Source organism: Gobio gobio, assembly GCF_949357685.1.
Source record: "Gobio gobio genome assembly, chromosome: 8".
Lineage (NCBI taxonomy): Eukaryota > Metazoa > Chordata > Actinopteri > Cypriniformes > Gobionidae > Gobio > Gobio gobio.
The window spans coordinates 58,656,388-58,681,071 of record NC_137114.1 but is presented as its reverse complement, the minus strand read 5'-3'; the positions used below and the strand labels follow the sequence as shown (position 1 = coordinate 58,681,071).

The 24,684-nt window shown below is 49.7% G+C and overlaps 1 protein-coding gene across 1 annotated transcript in view; it reads right to left on the bottom strand.

The window, feature by feature from the left end:
- Positions 1-24,684, bottom strand: part of LOC307130430 (myelin protein P0-like) — a gene marked incomplete at its 3' end in the record, with an annotated part of 33,469 nt that overhangs the window by 6,587 nt on the left and 2,198 nt on the right. The window lies entirely within an intron of this gene.

Sequence of the window (24,684 nt, the reverse complement as noted above, 5' to 3'; positions counted from 1 at the left end):
TGTTAGCCTTTATGTTATTTGCATACGGCAGATGATTGACAGATGTTTTCACACAAACAGAAAGTAAAGCTCAACGGACCTCAGACGACACCAAGTTATACATTTACAGTCTTTCATAAACAAACAAAAAAAACCGAAATGTGTTGATGAAAGTTGAGAGTGTGTGTTGAGAGTGTGTGTTGTAAGAGTGTGTGTTGAGAGTGTGTGTTCTGTTGTGAGAGTGTGTGTTGTGAGAGTGTGTGTTGTGAGAGTGTGTGTTGTGAGTGTGTGTGTGGTGTGAGAGTGTGTGTTATGAGAGTGTGTGTTGAGAGTGTGTTGTGAGAGTGTGTGTTGTGAGAGTGTGTGTTGAGAGTGTGTGTTGTGAGAGTGTGTGTTGTGAGAGTGTGTGTTGAGAGTGTGTGTGTTGAGAGTGTGTGTTGTGAGAGTGTGTGTTGTGAGAGTGTGTGTTGTGAGTGTGTGTGTTGTGAGAGTGTGTGTTGTGAGCGAGTAAACGGCGGAACTCACCGAGCGCGACGTAAACACACGACACGACGGCTTTAAACGAGCTTCTGTTTACATCCATAATCGATTCGAGACATTGGTGATCAATCTGGGGTTATGAGTGACAGGAGCAGAAGTTGGAGCAGATATCCGTCGCTTTATCTCGCTGGTTCGTGTCTGTCCTCCATGTTTGAATATATCTGATACCTGCCGAACAGGTGAAACCGGAAGTTCAAATACACACTCGAAAAACACCACGAAATCAATATTAATGTCTCAAAATATCCCTCTAAACGCTTAAAAACCAGAGCAGAATTACTCTATAGCGATATATATAATAATATATTTAGCCATGATGTGAGTGTAAACTCTCTCTTTAAGGCTTTATATGGCATTATATCAACCATAATTCAGTTAAATCATTAATGTCAGCTATCTGAGGTAAGATTACTTGTGGAGATCACGTGTTCTTTGTGATTTTGGGTTATTCTGAGGTGAAGTTTATTGTTTCCTATAGAGATTAAATGAGCTTTATGAAAATGACCGAGATAAGATGAATAATATCTGCTGTCGTTAATTATGATTATATAACTGTACAGTTTCTCCAGATGGCGCTGCATTCAAATGTCAATACTATGCACTTCAAAAATATACTTATTTAAATATATAATAATAACACGCATTTATTTATGAAAAAAATGTAGAAATTCCGCCGAGTAATTCTCAATAAAATGATTTCAATCTCCTTTTCCAGTGATCATGACTGACTGTGATTGGTCCATCCCGAGAGGCGCTGAGGACAGGCGATCATGTGACAGAGGACACGTGACAGAGGCGATTCTCAACACTAGAGGGCGCTGATGCGCTTTAGTGTGTGTGTGTGTGTGTGTGTGTGTGTGTGTGTGTGTGTGTGTGTGTGTGTGTGTGTGTGTGTGTGTGTGTGTGTGTGTGTGTGTGTGTGTGTGTGTGTGTGTGTGTGTGTGTGTGTGTGTGTGTGTGTGTGTGTGTGTGAGAGACAGAGAGAGAGTGTGTGTGTGTGTGTGTGTGTGTGTGTGTATGCTAGTTTGTGTGTCAAGGTTATTATAGTTTTGCATTTTTAAATTAGTTTTTATTTATTATCGTTTTCAATTTTGCTTTAAACTTCTGTTTAGTTTTAGTTAGTTTTATAAATTATTTTGCTAGTTTTAGTTTAGTTTTTATTTTGTAAACACATTTCTATTTAGTTTTTATATATTTCGTTTCAGTTTTAGTTTTAGTAATTATAGTTTAGCAGAGTTACCAGAACAAAGTGTAGAGACCAAATCAAGATTTTTAATTTCAGCAAAGTTTAATGTTTGCACCGATTAGAGTTTACTCTTATGCAGACATCTTAATAATAATAATAAAATAATGGAATACAGATTGTTTTATTTAATGTCAGCAGCTAAGGCTATATTCATGACAAAAAAATTGAATTACAAAAATACAAATATCATATAAATACATAATTTGAATCCGTGTATCATTCGGTCAGTCGATTTTTGATTTAATATTGAAAGTTGAAAATTGAGAAAATACCTTTTTTCGTTTTTCTCAGAAAAACCCGATTTCGACTTGATTTTTCATTTTTCGGTCAGAGGTAGAAAAATAATAAACAGTTTGAATATTCGATTTCTACACGTGGGCGGGAATTATTCGCCCCTCTCTGCTGATTGGTCAGCCGAAGATCAAACTATTCCGTCATCAGTTCTTCCTCAGTTCCGCTCAGCAGAATAAAAGTCCTGCGCTGCTACAGCTGTACGGATTCTGAACGCGTTTATTGCAGCTACTTCATATTTTTCTCATCAAACAACCAGACTAACCAATGGCTCGACACAACCCGTATATATATATATATATATCACTAATGCAAAAAGAAAAGAATAATGCGCTGGAATTAGAAAAACCGAAGAACAGAGATATTCAAATACATACTCTTCTTTTTTTATGATTTATGTTTTATTAAAATTGATCCCAAAAGATTTTCATTAAAGCCTGTAATAACGTGCCATTTCGGTTTGTTTCTCAAACCAGTACAATACCTTCAGAGCGCTTGGAATATATAGCACGAGTTGCATATATGGATTATGTTACGATAGGCTATATTTGCATCCGCTTTAAAGAATAAATAGGCCTAAATAAGAAGAGCAAATGCGAACAGGACATTACAGTGATTAAGCCCAAAGTTAATGTGGGTGGGGATAATTAACACAGCCTATAACGCATCGTATGCATTTTGTAATAATAAAGCACATTTTTATAATTGATCGTTTTTGCCAGAAAAGTCGCACCGTGTGTAATTCACACGCCGGGTCATGTTGAGAGAGAAACATAGGATAGCATAGGCTACATTCAGAAAAATACCGGTAAATAAAATACAACATTAACATTATAAACACTATTAACACGTACGCTATGTGTGTGTAGGCTATTTTACTTCCCATCACAAATCCTTAAATGAATGGTATTCAGAAAACAACAAGAATTAAAAATATAAGTAGCCATATAATAAAAATATACATAGAGGCCTCGCCTATATAAAACAGTCTATATATTATGCCATTTATTACACACAACATTTAGTTTAAACACCAAGCCTAAATTAATTTATTTGAATTGAAACATATCGACGTTGGGCTCGTCGCTCGTGCATCTTTCATTCGCTCCAAAGTTTCCATATTTGCAATGCAACATTTGGATGCTATTATACTATTAATGTAAAGAAGGCTTCATATTTCAGTCCAGTCCCATACGGCTAAACCGGCATCTTCACATGCAGAGATATGAGTTTGGAATAACAGCAAGTACTGACACAGCCTTAAAGCTCCACTGTGTGATATTTTCCTCCATCTAGTGGTGAACTGGTGTATGACCATCCAGTGAATATTAGTTTCTGTTCCTCTCAATTCCGATTTGGTTTTAACTCCTACGGTGGCTGATTTAGTCCAAGATTAACATGGCTTCCAGCTCGACCTCGTCCACATTTAAAACGCCAAAGGCCAAGCTTGAATTTACGGGAATGTCCCTCTTTGGCTAATGTACTTTCAAGATGGAGGAGCAACATGGCGACCCGCATTCAAACCCTCACCCGTATGTGTTTACAATGGCATATTATAAACTTACCAGAATACTTTATTACTTGAAAGAAGTAAATATACATTAATGAACACATATATTTTTGAAAGAACTAAGTGTTTTTAGCTAAGAATAAACTAAAAAAGTTACACAGTGTAGCTTTAATATTGTACAACAGACAAATTAAATTAAACCAAACTTTTAATGTTATGTGATCTCGCTAGTCGCCGGCGCTATCACTTAATTTTTTCCTCATTCGAAACAGTAAAATATTTATTTTATTTGTGTACATTTAAAATTACTACAAACTGTCATGCCTTTGAAAACTAAAGAAAACAGGATGCGCTGCTTTAGCGCGTTTCGGTCTCAACATCTTCTGACGCACAACATGAACTAAAATAGGCTACAGCGAATACTGGACGCGCATTTTAAAAAGTCAACATTTCGATTATTTGACATTAAATGCATTATATAAGTCACTTTGGAATAAATCACGGCATGTTTCATGATTAAAATTTTTTTGACTTTACAGTACGGAAAATATGGTAGGATATAGCTAATTATTTTGCGGACCTCTTGCACTTTCCTGGACTAAAACCGCTGGTCTACTCAGACGAAAGCCCTGTCTTGTCTAAGCTCTGCCCCGGGACGGGTTGTGTCGAGCCATTGGTTAGTCTGGTTGTTTGATGAGAAAAATATGAAGTAGCTGCAATAAACGCGTTAAGAATCCGTACAGCTGTAGCAGCGCAGGACTTTTATTCTGCTGAGCGGAACTGAGGAAGAACTGATGACGGAATAGTTTGATCTTCGGCTGACCAATCAGCAGAGAGGGGCGTATAATTCCCGCCCACGTGTAGAAATTGAATTTTCAAACGGTTTATTCATTTTTCTACCTCTGACCGAAAAACGAAAAATCAAGTCGAAATCGGGTTTTTTGTTTTTCTGAGAAAAACGAAAAAAGAGCTGTTTTCTCAATTTTTCAACTTTCAATATTAAATCAAAAATCGACTGACGAATGATACACGGATTCAGAGAGCTTAATTACGAAGACGAATATTTATTTTTGCTAATTATTATTTTATTTCAGTTAGCTTTTCAGTAAGAGTTGTTAGTTACGTTTAGTTTTAGTTTTTCATTTACTATGATTTTTTTATTTTATTTCAGTTTACGAAAATGTTTTTTTACCAATAGTTTTAGTCTTAGTTTCAGTTTTCGTTTACGAAAATAACCTTGGTGTGTGTGTGTGTGTGTGTGTGACAGAGAGAGAGAGAGAGAGAGAGAGTGTGTGTGTGTGTGACAGAGAGAGAGAGTGTGTGTGTGTGTGTGTGTGTGACAGAGAGAGAGAGAGAGAGTGTGTGTGTGTGTGACAGAGAGAGAGAGTGTGTGTGTGTGTGTGTGTGTGTGTGTGTGTGTGTGTGTGTGTGTGACAGAGAGAGAGAGAGAGAGAGAGAGAGTGTGTGTGTGTGTGACAGAGAGAGAGAGAGAGTGTGTGTGTGTGTGTGTGTGTGTGTGTGTGTGTGTGTGTGTGTGTGTGTGTGTGTTTGTTTGTGTGTGTGTGTGTGTGTTTGTTTGTGTGTGTGTGTGTGTGTGTGTGTGTGTGTGTGTGTGTGTGTGTGTGTGTGTGTGTGTGTGTGTGTGTGTGTGTGTGTGTGTGTGTGTGTGTGTGTGTGTGTGTGTTTGTTTATGTGTTTGTGTGTATGTTAGAGTGTGTGTGTGTGTGTGTGAGAGTGTAACAAATGCAAATAACATGAAATGACACAATAAACACTCTTTATGTACATTCACTGATGGAAAGCATTGGGTTGTGTGTGTGTTTGTGTGTGTGTGTGTGTGTGACGCCATGTTGAATGTCATCTTCCTGTACATGTCTGTCTCTATTACAGTCCTTCATATTCAAAGAATATCTCAGCTCGTCTTTTAACGGCCAACGCTGAACTATTGCATCATATAACAATCATGTACATTGTAAATTGTAGTGAAGTATTATTACAAAAAATATTTTGTGTGTGTGTGTGTGTGTGCAATAGTAGAGTAAGAGTTACAGGACAGGGAATAGCATAACCATAGCAACCAAGGTCCGCCCGTTCCCAGAGAAAGACGATCTGTTCAAGATCCGCACACACACTGACTCCGATGACCACTAAAGAGAGGAAGCTCCTGGGCGTCTCTGTGTGTGTGTGTGTGTGTGTGTGTGTGTGTGATGTGTTTAGAAATGTTCATCCGATCCCTCCGAGCACACGCCACTCCTCCGGATCTCACCAGCCCATCAGGACCTTCTGCTCCTGTCGGAGGATGGTGTGGTTCTGCTCCGGATTCCTCCGTCTGTGAGAGCGGCGCACGAACACCACCATCAGCACCACCAGGAGAAGCAGCAGAACGCCTCCTCCAATGGCCACACAGAGAATCACAAGCTCAGAGAGCGAGGCTGAAACACACAGAGGTCATGTGATCGACTCTCAGACTGAAAACACTTGAGAATGCTAACCGCTAACAGCTAACCTTCTGACAGGTTCTCTCAACATCTTGAACACGTCCAGAAACGTCAACACAATGTTCATTCAAACGTTCTCCAAACATTAGCACGGAAATATTGTTTATTCATCGTTCACAGAGTGTTTTTTCCTGAAATGTTTTAGCTGGACGTTCGTCTAACAGTTTTCACTACTGGTGTCAGAACGTTCAGAGTTAGAGAACACTCCCTTAATGTTTGCATTACACAAAAAAAGATTTTAAAACATGGAAGTTTTGAATATTTAGATAACATTAAGAACTTAATGGGAATGTTAGCCAATGTTTTTGTTAGCTGGGGAGTGTGGATGGAGAGTGTGAGTGGTGCTCACTGCAGAGCCAAATAATGTCCAGCTCCCCCTCTCTGGTTATCCAGCTCCCCCTCTCTGGTTATCCAGCTCCCCCTCTCTGGTTATCCAGCTCCCCCTCTCTGGTTATCCAGCTCCCCATCTCTGGTTATCCAGCTCACCCTCTCTGGTTATCCAGCTCCCCCTCTCTGGTTATCCAGCTCCCCCTCTCTGGTTATCCAGCTCACCCTCTCTGGTTATCCAACTCCCCATCTCTGGTTATCCAGCTCCCCCTCTCTGGTTATCCAGCTCCCCCTCTCTGGTTATCCAGCTCCCCCTCTCTGGTTATCCAGCTCCCCCTCTCTGGTTATCCAGCTCACCCTCTCTGGTTATCCAGCTCACCGTCTCTGGTTATCCAGCTCCCCCTCTCTGGTTATCCAGCTCCCCCTCTCTGGTTATCCAGCTCCCCCTCTCTGGTTATCCAGCTCCCCCTCTCTGGTTATCCAACTCCCCCTCTCTGGTTATCCAGCTCCCCCTCTCTGGTTATCCAGCTCCCCCTCTCTGATTATCCAGCTCACCCTCTCTGGTTATCCAGCTCACCCTCTCTGGTTATCCAGCTCCCCATCTCTGGTTATCCAGCTCCCCCTCTCTGGTTATCCAGCTCCCCCTCTCTGGTTATCCAGCTCACCCTCTCTGGTTATCCAGCTCCCCCTCTCTGGTTATCCAGCTCCCCCTCTCTGGTTATCCAGCTCACCCTCTCTGGTTATCCAGCTCCCCCTCTCTGGTTATCCAGCTCACCCTCTCTGGTTATCCAGCTCCCCCTCTCTGGTTATCCAGCTCCCCCTCTCTGGTTATCCAGCTCACCCTCTCTGGTTATCCAGCTCACCCTCTCTGGTTATCCAGCTCACCCTCTCTGGTTATCCAGCTCACCCTCTCTGGTTATCCAGCTCCCCCTCTCTGGTTATCCAGCTCACCCTCTCTGGTTATCCAGCTCCCCCTCTCTGGTTATCCAGCTCCCCCTCTCTGGTTATCCAGCTCCCCCTCTCTGGTTATCCAGCTCCCCCTCTCTGGTTATCCAGCTCCCCCTCTCTGGTTATCCAGCTCCCCCTCTCTGGTTATCAAGCTCACCCTCTCTGGTTATCCAGCTCCCCCTCTCTGGTTATCCAGCTCCCCCTCTCTGGTTATCCAGCTCCCCCTCTCTGGTTATCCAGCTCACCCTCTCTGGTTATCCAGCTCACCCTCTCTGGTTATCCAACTCCCCCTCTCTGGTTATCCAGCTCCCCCTCTCTGGTTATCCAACTCCCCCTCTCTGGTTATCCAGCTCCCCCTCTCTGGTTATCAAGCTCCCCATCACTGGTTATCCAACTCCCCCTCTCTGGTTATCCAGCTCCCCCTCTCTGGTTATCCAGCTCCCCCTCTCTGGTTATCCAGCTCCCCCTCTCTGGTTATCCAGCTCCCCATCTCTGGTTATCCAGCTCACCCTCTCTGGTTATCCAGCTCCCCCTCTCTGGTTATCCAGCTCCCCCTCTCTGGTTATCCAGCTCACCCTCTCTGGTTATCCAGCTCCCCCTCTCTGGTTATCCAGCTCCCCCTCTCTGGTTATCAAGCTCACCCTCTCTGGTTATCCAGCTCCCCCTCTCTGGTTATCCAGCTCCCCCTCTCTGGTTATCCAGCTCCCCCTCTCTGGTTATCCAGCTCACCCTCTCTGGTTATCCAGCTCACCCTCTCTGGTTATCCAACTCCCCCTCTCTGGTTATCCAGCTCCCCCTCTCTGGTTATCCAACTCCCCCTCTCTGGTTATCCAGCTCCCCCTCTCTGGTTATCAAGCTCCCCATCACTGGTTATCCAACTCCCCCTCTCTGGTTATCCAGCTCCCCCTCTCTGGTTATCCAGCTCCCCCTCTCTGGTTATCCAGCTCCCCCTCTCTGGTTATCAAGCTCCCCATCTCTGGTTATCCAGCTCCCCCTCTCTGGTTATCCAGCTCCCCCTCTCTGGTTATCCAGCTCCCCCTCTCTGGTTATCCAGCTCCCCCTCTCTGGTTATCAAGCTCCCCATCTCTGGTTATCCAGCTCCCCCTCTCTGGTTATCCAGCTCCCCCTCTCTGGTTATCCAGCTCACCCTCTCTGGTTATCCAGCTCCCCCTCTCTGGTTATCAAGCTCCCCATCTCTGGTTATCCAGCTCCCCCTCTCTGGTTATCCAGCTCCCCCTCTCTGGTTATCCAGCTCACCCTCTCTGGTTATCCAGCTCCCCCTCTCTGGTTATCAAGCTCCCCATCTCTGGTTATCCAGCTCCCCCTCTCTGGTTATCCAGCTCCCCCTCTCTGGTTATCCAGCTCCCCCTCTCTGGTTATCCATTTCCCCATCTCTGGTTATCCAGCTCCCCCTCTCTGGTTATCCAGCTCACCCTCTCTGGTTATCCAGCTCCCCCTCTTTGGTTATCCAGCTCACCCTCTCTGGTTATCCAGCTCCCCCTCTCTGGTTATCCAGCTCCCCCTCTCTGGTTATCCAGCTCACCCTCTCTGGTTATCCAGCTCACCCTCTCTGGTTATCCAACTCCCCCTCTCTGGTTATCCAGCTCCCCATCTCTGGTTATCCAGCTCCCCCTCTCTGGTTATCCAGCTCCCCATCTCTGGTTATCCAGCTCCCCCTCTCTGGTTATCCAGCTCACCCTCTCTGGTTATACAGCTCACCCTCTCTGGTTATCCAGCTCACCCTCTCTGGTTATCCAGCTCCCCCTCTCTGGTTTTCCAGCTCACCCTCTCTGGTTATCCAGCTCCCCCTCTCTAGTTATCCAGCTCCCCCTCTCTGGTTTTCCAGCTCACCCTCTCTGGTTATCCAGCTCCCCCTCTCTGGTTATCCAACTCCCCCTCTCTGGTTATCCAGCTCACCCTCTCTGGTTATCCAACTCCCCCTCTCTGGTTATCCAACTCCCCCTCTCTGGTTATCCAACTCCCCCTCTCTGGTTATCCAACTCCCCCTCTCTGGTTATCCAGCTCCCCCTCTCTGGTTATCCAACTCCCCCTCTCTGGTTATCCAGCTCCCCCTCTCTGGTTATCCAGCTCCCCCTCTCTGGTTATCCAGCTCACCCTCTCTGGTTATCCAGCTCCCCCTCTCTGGTTATCCAGCTCACCCTCTCTGGTTATCCAGCTCCCCCTCTCTGGTTTTCCAACTCCCCATCTCTGGTTATCCAGCTCCCCCTCTCTGGTTATCCAGCTCCCCCTCTCTGGTTATCCAGCTCCCCCTCTCTGGTTATCCAGCTCCCCCTCTCTGGTTATCCAGCTCCCCCTCTCTGGTTATCCAACTCCCCATCTCTGGTTATCCAGCTCCCCCTCTCTGGTTATCCAGCTCCCCCTCTCTGGTTTTCCAACTCCCCCTCTCTGGTTTTCCAGCTCACCCTCTCTGGTTATCCAGCTCCCCCTCTCTGGTTATCCAGCTCCCCCTCTCTGGTTTTCCAACTCCCCTTCTCTGGTTATCCAGATTTCAAGATTCAAGATTCAAGAGTTTTATTTGTCACATACACAGTTATATACACAATATACAACTGGCAGTGAAATGTAAACAGGTCCGCTCCATGGACAGTGCAAATAACAGTTACAAGAAATTAAAATAGAAATAGAATAAAATTAGAATAAAAAGTATTAACATAAGTAGAATTATAAATAAATCAAGTAAAGATAAAAATAGGAAATAAGATAAAATAAAAATATAAAAAATATGTGGATATGATAAGTGAGATAAACTGTAGACTTAAAAATAAGTGGTTAACATAAAATATATATATATGTATATATAAAGAAGTATAATGTGCAAGGTTTATTACAGGTTGTTACGCAGTAACAATAGGAAAGTAAAGTGCAGTGCAATTGCAGTATGTGGATGTTAATGTTAAAAAAACGTATGTTTATACGTATGTTTATACGTCCAGCTCCCCCTCTCTGGTTATCCAGCTCCCCCTCTCTGGTTATCCAGCTCCCCCTCTCTGGTTATCCAGCTCCCCCTCTCTGGTTATCCAGCTCACCCTCTCTGGTTATCCAGCTCCCCCTCTCTGGTTATCCAGCTCACCCTCTCTGGTTATCCAGCTCCCCCTCTCTGGTTATTCAGCTCCCCCTCTCTGGTTATCAAGCTCCCCATCTCTGGTTATCCAGCTCCCCCTCTCTGGTTATCCAGCTCCCCCTCTCTGGTTATCCAGCTCCCCCTCTCTGGTTATCCAGCTCCCCCTCTCTGGTTATCCAGCTCACCCTCTCTGGTTATCCAGCTCCCCCTCTCTGGTTATCCAGCTCCCCCTCTCTGGTTATCCAGCTCCCCCTCTCTGGTTATCCAGCTCCCCCTCTCTGGTTATCCAGCTCCCCCTCTCTGGTTATCCAGCTCACCCTCTCTGGTTATCCAGCTCCCCATCTCTGGTTATCCAGCTCCCCCTCTCTGGTTATCCAGCTCCCCATCTCTGGTTATCCAGCTCACCCTCTCTGGTTATCCAGCTCACCCTCTCTGGTTATCCAGCTCCCCATCTCTGGTTATCCAGCTCCCCCTCTCTGGTTATCAAGCTCCCCATCTCTGGTTATCCAGCTCACCCTCTCTGGTTATCCAGCTCACCCTCTCTGATTATCCAGCTCACCCTCTCTGGTTATCCAGCTCCCCCTCTCTGATTATCCAGCTCACCCTCTCTGGTTATCCAGCTCACCCTCTCTGGTTATCCAGCTCCCCATCTCTGGTTATCCAGCTCCCCCTCTCTGGTTATCCAGCTCCCCCTCTCTGGTTATCCAGCTCACCCTCTCTGGTTATCCAGCTCACCCTCTCTGGTTATCCAGCTCCCCCTCTCTGGTTATCCAGCTCCCCCTCTCTGGTTATCCAGCTCACCCTCTCTGGTTATCCAGCTCCCCCTCTCTGGTTATCCAGCTCACCCTCTCTGGTTATCCAGCTCCCCCTCTCTGGTTATCCAGCTCCCCCTCTCTGGTTATCCAGCTCACCCTCTCTGGTTATCCAGCTCACCCTCTCTGGTTATCCAGCTCACCCTCTCTGGTTATCCAGCTCACCCTCTCTGGTTATCCAGCTCCCCCTCTCTGGTTATCCAGCTCACCCTCTCTGGTTATCCAGCTCCCCCTCTCTGGTTATCCAGCTCCCCCTCTCTGGTTATCCAGCTCCCCCTCTCTGGTTATCCAGCTCCCCCTCTCTGGTTATCCAGCTCCCCCTCTCTGGTTATCAAGCTCACCCTCTCTGGTTATCCAGCTCCCCCTCTCTGGTTATCCAGCTCCCCCTCTCTGGTTATCCAGCTCCCCCTCTCTGGTTATCCAGCTCACCCTCTCTGGTTATCCAGCTCACCCTCTCTGGTTATCCAACTCCCCCTCTCTGGTTATCCAGCTCCCCCTCTCTGGTTATCCAACTCCCCCTCTCTGGTTATCCAGCTCCCCCTCTCTGGTTATCAAGCTCCCCATCACTGGTTATCCAACTCCCCCTCTCTGGTTATCCAGCTCCCCCTCTCTGGTTATCCAGCTCCCCCTCTCTGGTTATCCAGCTCCCCCTCTCTGGTTATCCAGCTCCCCATCTCTGGTTATCCAGCTCACCCTCTCTGGTTATCCAGCTCCCCCTCTCTGGTTATCCAGCTCCCCCTCTCTGGTTATCCAGCTCACCCTCTCTGGTTATCCAGCTCCCCCTCTCTGGTTATCCAGCTCCCCCTCTCTGGTTATCAAGCTCACCCTCTCTGGTTATCCAGCTCCCCCTCTCTGGTTATCCAGCTCCCCCTCTCTGGTTATCCAGCTCCCCCTCTCTGGTTATCCAGCTCCCCATCTCTGGTTATCCAGCTCACCCTCTCTGGTTATCCAGCTCCCCCTCTCTGGTTATCCAGCTCCCCCTCTCTGGTTATCCAGCTCACCCTCTCTGGTTATCCAGCTCCCCCTCTCTGGTTATCCAGCTCCCCCTCTCTGGTTATCAAGCTCACCCTCTCTGGTTATCCAGCTCCCCCTCTCTGGTTATCCAGCTCCCCCTCTCTGGTTATCCAGCTCCCCCTCTCTGGTTATCCAGCTCACCCTCTCTGGTTATCCAGCTCACCCTCTCTGGTTATCCAACTCCCCCTCTCTGGTTATCCAGCTCCCCCTCTCTGGTTATCCAACTCCCCCTCTCTGGTTATCCAGCTCCCCCTCTCTGGTTATCAAGCTCCCCATCACTGGTTATCCAACTCCCCCTCTCTGGTTATCCAGCTCCCCCTCTCTGGTTATCCAGCTCCCCCTCTCTGGTTATCCAGCTCCCCCTCTCTGGTTATCAAGCTCCCCATCTCTGGTTATCCAGCTCCCCCTCTCTGGTTATCCAGCTCCCCCTCTCTGGTTATCCAGCTCCCCCTCTCTGGTTATCCAGCTCCCCCTCTCTGGTTATCAAGCTCCCCATCTCTGGTTATCCAGCTCCCCCTCTCTGGTTATCCAGCTCCCCCTCTCTGGTTATCCAGCTCACCCTCTCTGGTTATCCAGCTCCCCCTCTCTGGTTATCAAGCTCCCCATCTCTGGTTATCCAGCTCCCCCTCTCTGGTTATCCAGCTCCCCCTCTCTGGTTATCCAGCTCACCCTCTCTGGTTATCCAGCTCCCCCTCTCTGGTTATCAAGCTCCCCATCTCTGGTTATCCAGCTCCCCCTCTCTGGTTATCCAGCTCCCCCTCTCTGGTTATCCAGCTCCCCCTCTCTGGTTATCCATTTCCCCATCTCTGGTTATCCAGCTCCCCCTCTCTGGTTATCCAGCTCACCCTCTCTGGTTATCCAGCTCCCCCTCTTTGGTTATCCAGCTCACCCTCTCTGGTTATCCAGCTCCCCCTCTCTGGTTATCCAGCTCCCCCTCTCTGGTTATCCAGCTCACCCTCTCTGGTTATCCAGCTCACCCTCTCTGGTTATCCAACTCCCCCTCTCTGGTTATCCAGCTCCCCATCTCTGGTTATCCAGCTCCCCCTCTCTGGTTATCCAGCTCCCCATCTCTGGTTATCCAGCTTCCCCCTCTCTGGTTATCCAGCTCACCCTCTCTGGTTATACAGCTCACCCTCTCTGGTTATCCAGCTCACCCTCTCTGGTTATCCAGCTCCCCCTCTCTGGTTTTCCAGCTCACCCTCTCTGGTTATCCAGCTCCCCCTCTCTAGTTATCCAGCTCCCCCTCTCTGGTTTTCCAGCTCACCCTCTCTGGTTATCCAGCTCCCCCTCTCTGGTTATCCAACTCCCCCTCTCTGGTTATCCAGCTCACCCTCTCTGGTTATCCAACTCCCCCTCTCTGGTTATCCAACTCCCCCTCTCTGGTTATCCAACTCCCCCTCTCTGGTTATCCAACTCCCCCTCTCTGGTTATCCAGCTCCCCCTCTCTGGTTATCCAACTCCCCCTCTCTGGTTATCCAGCTCCCCCTCTCTGGTTATCCAGCTCCCCCTCTCTGGTTATCCAGCTCACCCTCTCTGGTTATCCAGCTCCCCCTCTCTGGTTATCCAGCTCACCCTCTCTGGTTATCCAGCTCCCCCTCTCTGGTTTTCCAACTCCCCATCTCTGGTTATCCAGCTCCCCCTCTCTGGTTATCCAGCTCCCCCTCTCTGGTTATCCAGCTCCCCCTCTCTGGTTATCCAGCTCCCCCTCTCTGGTTATCCAGCTCCCCCTCTCTGGTTATCCAGCTCCCCCTCTCTGGTTATCCAACTCCCCATCTCTGGTTATCCAGCTCCCCCTCTCTGGTTCTCCAGCTCCCCCTCTCTGGTTCTCCAGCTCCCCATCTCTGGTTATCCAGCTCCCCCTCTCTGGTTATCCAGCTCCCCATCTCTGGTTATCCAGCTCCCCCTCTCTGGTTCTCCAGCTCCCCCTCTCTGGTTCTCCAGCTCCCCATCTCTGGTTATCCAGCTCCCCCTCTCTGGTTATCCAGCTCCCCCTCTCTGGTTATCCAGCTCCCCCTCTCTGGTTTTCCAACTCCCCCTCTCTGGTTTTCCAGCTCACCCTCTCTGGTTATCCAGCTCCCCCTCTCTGGTTATCCAGCTCCCCCTCTCTGGTTTTCCAACTCCCCTTCTCTGGTTATCCAGATTTCAAGATTCAAGATTCAAGAGTTTTATTTGTCACATACACAGTTATATACACAATATACAACTGGCAGTGAAATGTAAACAGGTCCGCTCCATGGACAGTGCAAATAACAATTACAAGAAATTAAAATAGAAATAGAATAAAATTAGAATAAAAAGTATTAACATAAGTAGAATTATAAATAAATCAAGTAAAGATAAAAATAGGAAATAAGATAAAATAAAAATATAAAAAATATGTGGATATGATAAGTGAGATAAACTGTAGACTTAAAAATAAGTGGTTAACATAAAATATATATATATGTATATATAAAGAAGTATAATGTGCAAGGTTTATTACAGGTTGTTACGCAGTAACAATAGGAAAGTAAAGTGCAGTGCAATTGCAGTATGTGGATGTTAATGTTAAAAAAACGTATGTTTATACGTATGTTTATACGTCCAGCTCCCCCTCTCTGGTTATCCAGCTCCCCCTCTCTGGTTATCCAGCTCCCCCTCTCTGGTTATCCAGCTCCCCCTCTCTGGTTATCCAGCTCACCCTCTCTGGTTATCCAGCTCCCCCTCTCTGGTTATCCAGCTCACCCTCTCTGGTTATCCAGCTCCCCCTCTCTGGTTATTCAGCTCCCCCTCTCTGGTTATCAAGCTCCCCATCTCTGGTTATCCAGCTCCCCCTCTCTGGTTATCCAGCTCCCCCTCTCTGGTTATCCAGCTCCCCCTCTCTGGTTATCCAGCTCCCCCTCTCTGGTTATCCAGCTCACCCTCTCTGGTTATCCAGCTCCCCCTCTCTGGTTATCCAGCTCCCCCTCTCTGGTTATCCAGCTCCCCCTCTCTGGTTATCCAGCTCCCCCTCTCTGGTTATCCAGCTCCCCCTCTCTGGTTATCCAGCTCACCCTCTCTGGTTATCCAGCTCCCCATCTCTGGTTATCCAGCTCCCCCTCTCTGGTTATCCAGCTCCCCATCTCTGGTTATCCAGCTCCCCCTCTCTGGTTATCCAGCTCACCCTCTCTGGTTATCCAGCTCCCCATCTCTGGTTATCCAGCTCCCCCTCTCTGGTTATCAAGCTCCCCATCTCTGGTTATCCAGCTCACCCTCTCTGGTTATCCAGCTCACCCTCTCTGATTATCCAGCTCACCCTCTCTGGTTATCCAGCTCCCCCTCTCTGATTATCCAGCTCACCCTCTCTGGTTATCCAGCTCACCCTCTCTGGTTATCCAGCTCACCCTCTCTGGTTATCCAGCTCCCCCTCTCTGGTTTTCCAACTCCCCATCTCTGGTTATCCAGCTCCCCCTCTCTGGTTATCCAGCTCCCCCTCTCTGGTTATCCAGCTCCCCCTCTCTGGTTATCCAGCTCCCCCTCTCTGGTTATCCAGCTCCCCCTCTCTGGTTATCCAACTCCCCATCTCTGGTTATCCAGCTCCCCCTCTCTGGTTCTCCAGCTCCCCCTCTCTGGTTCTCCAGCTCCCCATCTCTGGTTATCCAGCTCCCCCTCTCTGGTTATCCAGCTCCCCATCTCTGGTTATCCAGCTCCCCCTCTCTGGTTCTCCAGCTCCCCCTCTCTGGTTCTCCAGCTCCCCATCTCTGGTTATCCAGCTCCCCCTCTCTGGTTATCCAGCTCCCCCTCTCTGGTTATCCAGCTCCCCCTCTCTGGTTTTCCAACTCCCCCTCTCTGGTTTTCCAGCTCACCCTCTCTGGTTATCCAGCTCCCCCTCTCTGGTTATCCAGCTCCCCCTCTCTGGTTTTCCAACTCCCCTTCTCTGGTTATCCAGATTTCAAGATTCAAGATTCAAGAGTTTTATTTGTCACATACACAGTTATATACACAATATACAACTGGCAGTGAAATGTAAACAGGTCCGCTCCATGGACAGTGCAAATAACAATTACAAGAAATTAAAATAGAAATAGAATAAAATTAGAATAAAAAGTATTAACATAAGTAGAATTATAAATAAATCAAGTAAAGATAAAAATAGGAAATAAGATAAAATAAAAATATAAAAAATATGTGGATATGATAAGTGAGATAAACTGTAGACTTAAAAATAAGTGGTTAACATAAAATATATATATATGTATATATAAAGAAGTATAATGTGCAAGGTTTATTACAGGTTGTTACGCAGTAACAATAGGAAAGTAAAGTGCAGTGCAATTGCAGTATGTGGATGTTAATGTTAAAAAAACGTATGTTTATACGTATGTTTATACGTCCAGCTCCCCCTCTCTGGTTATCCAGCTCCCCCTCTCTGGTTATCCAGCTCCCCCTCTCTGGTTATCCAGCTCCCCCTCTCTGGTTATCCAGCTCACCCTCTCTGGTTATCCAGCTCCCCCTCTCTGGTTATCCAGCTCACCCTCTCTGGTTATCCAGCTCCCCCTCTCTGGTTATTCAGCTCCCCCTCTCTGGTTATCAAGCTCCCCATCTCTGGTTATCCAGCTCCCCCTCTCTGGTTATCCAGCTCCCCCTCTCTGGTTATCCAGCTCCCCCTCTCTGGTTATCCAGCTCCCCCTCTCTGGTTATCCAGCTCACCCTCTCTGGTTATCCAGCTCCCCCTCTCTGGTTATCCAGCTCCCCCTCTCTGGTTATCCAGCTCCCCCTCTCTGGTTATCCAGCTCCCCCTCTCTGGTTATCCAGCTCCCCCTCTCTGGTTATCCAGCTCACCCTCTCTGGTTATCCAGCTCCCCATCTCTGGTTATCCAGCTCCCCCTCTCTGGTTATCCAGCTCCCCATCTCTGGTTATCCAGCTCACCCTCTCTGGTTATCCAGCTCACCCTCTCTGGTTATCCAGCTCCCCATCTCTGGTTATCCAGCTCCCCCTCTCTGGTTATCAAGCTCCCCATCTCTGGTTATCCAGCTCACCCTCTCTGGTTATCCAGCTCACCCTCTCTGATTATCCAGCTCACCCTCTCTGGTTATCCAGCTCCCCCTCTCTGATTATCCAGCTCACCCTCTCTGGTTATCCAGCTCACCCTCTCTGGTTATCCAGCTCCCCATCTCTGGTTATCCAGCTCCCCCTCTCTGGTTATCCAGCTCCCCCTCTCTGGTTATCCAGCTCACCCTCTCTGGTTATCCAGCTCACCCTCTCTGGTTATCCAGCTCCCCCTCTCTGGTTATCCAGCTCCCCCTCTCTGGTTATCCAGCTCACCCTCTCTGGTTATCCAGCTCCCCCTCTCTGGTTATCCAGCTCACCCTCTCTGGTTATCCAGCTCCCCCTCTCTGGTTATCCAGCTCCCCCTCTCTGGTTATCCAGCTCACCCTCTCTGGTTATCCAGCTCCCCCTCTCTGGTTATCCAGCTCACCCTCTCTGGTTATCCAGCTCCCCCTCTCTGGTTATCCAGCTCCCCCTCTCTGGTTATCCAGCTCCCCCTCTCTGGTTATCCAGCTCCCCCTCTCTGGTTATCCAGCTCCCCATCTCTGGTTATCCAGCTCCCCCTCTCTGGTTATCCAACTCCCCCTCTCTGGTTATCCAGCTCCCCCTCTCTGGTTATCCAGCTCCCCCTCTCTGGTTATCCAGCTCCCCCTCTCTGGTTATCCAGCTCCCCCTCTCTGGTTATCCAGCTCCCCCTCTCTGGTTATCCAGCTCCCCCTCTCTGGTTATCCAGCTCCCCCTCTCTGGTTATCCAGCTCCCCATCTCTGGTTATCCAGCTCCCCCTCTCTGGTTATCCAGCTCCCCCTCTCTGGTTATCCAGCTCCCCTTCTCTGGTTATCCAGCTCCCCCTCTCTGGTTATCCAGCTCCCCCTCTCTGGTTATCCAGCTCCCCCTCTCTGGTTATCCAGCTCCCCCTCTCTGGTTATCCAGCTCCCCCTCTCTGGTTATCCAGCTCCCCATCTCTGGTTATCCAGCTCCCCCTCTCTGGTTATCCAGCTCCCCCTCTCTGGTTATCCAGCTCCCCCTCTCTGGTTATCCAGCTCCCCCTCTCTGGTTATCCAGCTCCCCCTCTCTGGTTATCCAGCTCCCCCTCTCTGGTTATCCAGCTCCCCGTCTCTGGTTATCCAGCTCCCCCTCTCTGGTTATCCAGCTCCCCCTCTCTGGTTATCCAGCTCCCCCTCTCTGGTTATCCAGCTCCCCCTCTCTGGTTATCCAGCTCCCCCTCTCTGGTTATCCAGCTCACCCTCTCTGGTTATCCAGCTCACCCTCTCTGGTTATCCAGCTCACCCTCTCTGGTTATCCAGCTCACCCTCTCTGGTTATCCAGCTCCCCCTCTCTGGTTATCCAGCTCCCCCTCTCTGGTTATCCAGCTCCCCCTCTCTGGTTATCAAGCTCACCCTCTCTGGTTATCCAGCTCCCCCTCTCTGGTTATCCAGCTCCCCCTCTCTGGTTATCCAGCTCCCCCTCTCTGGTTATCCAGCTCACCCTCTCTGGTTATCCAGCTCACCCTCTCTGGTTATCCAACTCCCCCTCTCTGGTTATCCAGCTCCCCCTCTCTGGTTATCCAACTCCCCCTCTCTGGTTATCCAGCTCCCCCTCTCTGGTTATCAAGCTCCCCATCACTGGTTATCCAACTCCCCCTCTCTGGTTATCCAGCTCCCCCTCTCTGGTTATCCAGCTCCCCCTCTCTGGTTATCCAGCTCCCCCTCTCTGGTTATCCAGCTCCCCATCTCTGGTTATCCAGCTCACCCTCTCTGGTTATCCAGCTCCCCCTCTCTGGTTATCCAGCTCCCCCTCTCTGGTTATCCAGCTCACCCTCTCTGGTTATCCAGCTCCCCCTCTCTGGTTATCCAGCTCCCCCTCTCTGGTTATCAAGCTCACCCTCTCTGGTTATCCAGCTCCCCCTCTCTGGTTATCCAGCTCCCCCTCTCTGGTTATCCAGCTCCCCCTCTCTGGTTATCCAGCTCACCCTCTCTGGTTATCCAGCTCACCCTCTCTGGTTATCCAACTCCCCCTCTCTGGTTATCCAGCTCCCCCTCTCTGGTTATCCAACTCCCCCTCTCTGGTTATCCAGCTCCCCCTCTCTGGTTATCAAGCTCCCCATCACTGGTTATCCAACTCCCCCTCTCTGGTTATCCAGCTCCCCCTCTCTGGTTATCCAGCTCCCCCTCTCTGGTTATCCAGCTCACCCTCTCTGGTTATCCAGCTCCCCCTCTCTGGTTATCCAGCTCCCCCTCTCTGGTTATCCAGCTCACCCTCTCTGGTTATCCAGCTCACCCTCTCTGGTTATCCAGCTCACCCTCTCTGGTTATCCAGCTCCCCCTCTCTGGTTATCCAGCTCCCCCTCTCTGGTTATCCAGCTCCCCCTCTCTGGTTATCCAGCTCCCCCTCTCTGGTTATCAAGCTCCCCATCACTGGTTATCCAACTCCCCCTCTCTGGTTATCCAGCTCCCCCTCTCTGGTTATCCAGCTCCCCCTCTCTGGTTATCCAGCTCACCCTCTCTGGTTATCCAGCTCACCCTCTCTGGTTATCCAGCTCCCCCTCTCTGGTTATCAAGCTCCCCATCACTGGTTATCCAACTCCCCCTCTCTGGTTATCCAGCTCCCCCTCTCTGGTTATCCAGCTCCCCCTCTCTGGTTATCCAGCTCACCCTCTCTGGTTATCCAGCTCACCCTCTCTGGTTATCCAGCTCACCCTCTCTGGTTATCCAGCTCCCCCTCTCTGGTTATCCAGCTCCCCCTCTCTGGTTATCCAGCTCCCCCTCTCTGGTTATCAAGCTCACCCTCTCTGGTTATCCAGCTCCCCCTCTCTGGTTATCCAGCTCCCCCTCTCTGGTTATCCAGCTCCCCCTCTCTGGTTATCCAGCTCACCCTCTCTGGTTATCCAGCTCACCCTCTCTGGTTATCCAACTCCCCCTCTCTGGTTATCCAGCTCCCCCTCTCTGGTTATCCAACTCCCCCTCTCTGGTTATCCAGCTCCCCCTCTCTGGTTATCAAGCTCCCCATCACTGGTTATCCAACTCCCCCTCTCTGGTTATCCAGCTCCCCCTCTCTGGTTATCCAGCTCCCCCTCTCTGGTTATCCAGCTCCCCCTCTCTGGTTATCCAGCTCCCCATCTCTGGTTATCCAGCTCACCCTCTCTGGTTATCCAGCTCCCCCTCTCTGGTTATCCAGCTCCCCCTCTCTGGTTATCCAGCTCACCCTCTCTGGTTATCCAGCTCCCCCTCTCTGGTTATCCAGCTCCCCCTCTCTGGTTATCAAGCTCACCCTCTCTGGTTATCCAGCTCCCCCTCTCTGGTTATCCAGCTCCCCCTCTCTGGTTATCCAGCTCCCCCTCTCTGGTTATCCAGCTCACCCTCTCTGGTTATCCAGCTCACCCTCTCTGGTTATCCAACTCCCCCTCTCTGGTTATCCAGCTCCCCCTCTCTGGTTATCCAACTCCCCCTCTCTGGTTATCCAGCTCCCCCTCTCTGGTTATCCAGCTCCCCATCTCTGGTTATCCAGCTCCCCCTCTCTGGTTATCCAGCTCCCCCTCTCTGGTTATCCAGCTCCCCCTCTCTGGTTATCAAGCTCCCCATCTCTGGTTATCCAGCTCCCCCTCTCTGGTTATCCAGCTCCCCCTCTCTGGTTATCCAGCTCCCCCTCTCTGGTTATCCAGCTCCCCCTCTCTGGTTATCAAGCTCCCCATCTCTGGTTATCCAGCTCCCCCTCTCTGGTTATCCAGCTCCCCCTCTCTGGTTATCCAGCTCACCCTCTCTGGTTATCCAGCTCCCCCTCTCTGGTTATCAAGCTCCCCATCTCTGGTTATCCAGCTCCCCCTCTCTGGTTATCCAGCTCCCCCTCTCTGGTTATCCAGCTCACCCTCTCTGGTTATCCAGCTCCCCCTCTCTGGTTATCAAGCTCCCCATCTCTGGTTATCCAGCTCCCCCTCTCTGGTTATCCAGCTCCCCCTCTCTGGTTATCCAGCTCCCCCTCTCTGGTTATCCATTTCCCCATCTCTGGTTATCCAGCTCCCCCTCTCTGGTTATCCAGCTCACCCTCTCTGGTTATCCAGCTCCCCCTCTTTGGTTATCCAGCTCACCCTCTCTGGTTATCCAGCTCCCCCTCTCTGGTTATCCAGCTCCCCCTCTCTGGTTATCCAGCTCACCCTCTCTGGTTATCCAGCTCACCCTCTCTGGTTATCCAACTCCCCCTCTCTGGTTATCCAGCTCCCCCTCTCTGGTTATCCAGCTCCCCATCTCTGGTTATCCAGCTCCCCCTCTCTGGTTATCCAGCTCACCCTCTCTGGTTATACAGCTCACCCTCTCTGGTTATCCAGCTCACCCTCTCTGGTTATCCAGCTCCCCCTCTCTGGTTTTCCAGCTCACCCTCTCTGGTTATCCAGCTCCCCCTCTCTAGTTATCCAGCTCCCCCTCTCTGGTTTTCCAGCTCACCCTCTCTGGTTATCCAGCTCCCCCTCTCTGGTTATCCAACTCCCCCTCTCTGGTTATCCAGCTCACCCTCTCTGGTTATCCAACTCCCCCTCTCTGGTTATCCAACTCCCCCTCTCTGGTTATCCAACTCCCCCTCTCTGGTTATCCAACTCCCCCTCTCTGGTTATCCAGCTCCCCCTCTCTGGTTATCCAACTCCCCCTCTCTGGTTATCCAGCTCCCCCTCTCTGGTTATCCAGCTCCCCCTCTCTGGTTATCCAGCTCACCCTCTCTGGTTATCCAGCTCCCCCTCTCTGGTTATCCAGCTCACCCTCTCTGGTTATCCAGCTCCCCCTCTCTGGTTTTCCAACTCCCCATCTCTGGTTATCCAGCTCCCCCTCTCTGGTTATCCAGCTCCCCCTCTCTGGTTATCCAGCTCCCCCTCTCTGGTTATCCAGCTCCCCCTCTCTGGTTATCCAGCTCCCCCTCTCTGGTTATCCAACTCCCCATCTCTGGTTATCCAGCTCCCCCTCTCTGGTTCTCCAGCTCCCCCTCTCTGGTTCTCCAGCTCCCCATCTCTGGTTATCCAGCTCCCCCTCTCTGGTTATCCAGCTCCCCATCTCTGGTTATCCAGCTCCCCCTCTCTGGTTCTCCAGCTCCCCCTCTCTGGTTCTCCAGCTCCCCATCTCTGGTTATCCAGCTCCCCCTCTCTGGTTATCCAGCTCCCCCTCTCTGGTTATCCAGCTCCCCCTCTCTGGTTTTCCAACTCCCCCTCTCTGGTTTTCCAGCTCACCCTCTCTGGTTATCCAGCTCCCCCTCTCTGGTTATCCAGCTCCCCCTCTCTGGTTTTCCAACTCCCCTTCTCTGGTTATCCAGATTTCAAGATTCAAGATTCAAGAGTTTTATTTGTCACATACACAGTTATATACACAATATACAACTGGCAGTGAAATGTAAACAGGTCCGCTCCATGGACAGTGCAAATAACAGTTACAAGAAATTAAAATAGAAATAGAATAAAATTAGAATAAAAAGTATTAACATAAGTAGAATTATAAATAAATCAAGTAAAGATAAAAATAGGAAATAAGATAAAATAAAAATATAAAAAATATGTGGATATGATAAGTGAGATAAACTGTAGACTTAAAAATAAGTGGTTAACATAAAATATATATATATGTATATATAAAGAAGTATAATGTGCAAGGTTTATTACAGGTTGTTACGCAGTAACAATAGGAAAGTAAAGTGCAGTGCAATTGCAGTATGTGGATGTTAATGTTAAAAAAACGTATGTTTATACGTATGTTTATACGTCCAGCTCCCCCTCTCTGGTTATCCAGCTCCCCCTCTCTGGTTATCCAGCTCCCCCTCTCTGGTTATCCAGCTCCCCCTCTCTGGTTATCCAGCTCACCCTCTCTGGTTATCCAGCTCCCCCTCTCTGGTTATCCAGCTCCCCCTCTCTGGTTATCCAGCTCCCCCTCTCTGGTTATTCAGCTCCCCCTCTCTGGTTATCAAGCTCCCCATCTCTGGTTATCCAGCTCCCCCTCTCTGGTTATCCAGCTCCCCCTCTCTGGTTATCCAGCTCCCCCTCTCTGGTTATCCAGCTCCCCCTCTCTGGTTATCCAGCTCACCCTCTCTGGTTATCCAGCTCCCCCTCTCTGGTTATCCAGCTCCCCCTCTCTGGTTATCCAGCTCACCCTCTCTGGTTATCCAGCTCCCCATCTCTGGTTATCCAGCTCCCCCTCTCTGGTTATCCAGCTCCCCATCTCTGGTTATCCAGCTCACCCTCTCTGGTTATCCAGCTCACCCTCTCTGGTTATCCAGCTCCCCATCTCTGGTTATCCAGCTCCCCCTCTCTGGTTATCAAGCTCCCCATCTCTGGTTATCCAGCTCACCCTCTCTGGTTATCCAGCTCACCCTCTCTGATTATCCAGCTCACCCTCTCTGGTTATCCAGCTCCCCCTCTCTGGTTATCCAGCTCCCCCTCTCTGGTTATCCAGCTCACCCTCTCTGGTTATCCAGCTCCCCATCTCTGGTTATCCAGCTCCCCCTCTCTGGTTATCCAGCTCCCCCTCTCTGGTTATCCAGCTCACCCTCTGTGGTTATCCAGCTCACCCTCTCTGGTTATCCAGCTCCCCCTCTCTGGTTATCCAGCTCCCCCTCTCTGGTTATCCAGCTCACCCTCTCTGGTTATCCAGCTCCCCCTCTCTGGTTATCCAGCTCACCCTCTCTGGTTATCCAGCTCCCCCTCTCTGGTTATCCAGCTCCCCCTCTCTGGTTATCCAGCTCACCCTCTCTGGTTATCCAGCTCCCCCTCTCTGGTTATCCAGCTCACCCTCTCTGGTTATCCAGCTCCCCCTCTCTGGTTATCCAGCTCCCCCTCTCTGGTTATCCAGCTCCCCCTCTCTGGTTATCCAGCTCCCCCTCTCTGGTTATCCAGCTCCCCATCTCTGGTTATCCAGCTCCCCCTCTCTGGTTATCCAACTCCCCCTCTCTGGTTATCCAGCTCCCCCTCTCTGGTTATCCAGCTCCCCCTCTCTGGTTATCCAGCTCCCCCTCTCTGGTTATCCAGCTCCCCCTCTCTGGTTATCCAGCTCCCCCTCTCTGGTTATCCAGCTCCCCCTCTCTGGTTATCCAGCTCCCCCTCTCTGGTTATCCAGCTCCCCATCTCTGGTTATCCAGCTCCCCCTCTCTGGTTATCCAGCTCCCCCTCTCTGGTTATCCAGCTCCCCTTCTCTGGTTATCCAGCTCCCCCTCTCTGGTTATCCAGCTCCCCATCTCTGGTTATCCAGCTCCCCCTCTCTGGTTATCCAGCTCCCCCTCTCTGGTTATCCAGCTCCCCCTCTCTGGTTATCCAGCTCCCCATCTCTGGTTATCCAGCTCCCCCTCTCTGGTTATCCAGCTCCCCCTCTCTGGTTATCCAGCTCCCCCTCTCTGGTTATCCAGCTCCCCCTCTCTGGTTATCCAGCTCACCCTCTCTGGTTATCCAGCTCCCCCTCTCTGGTTATCCAG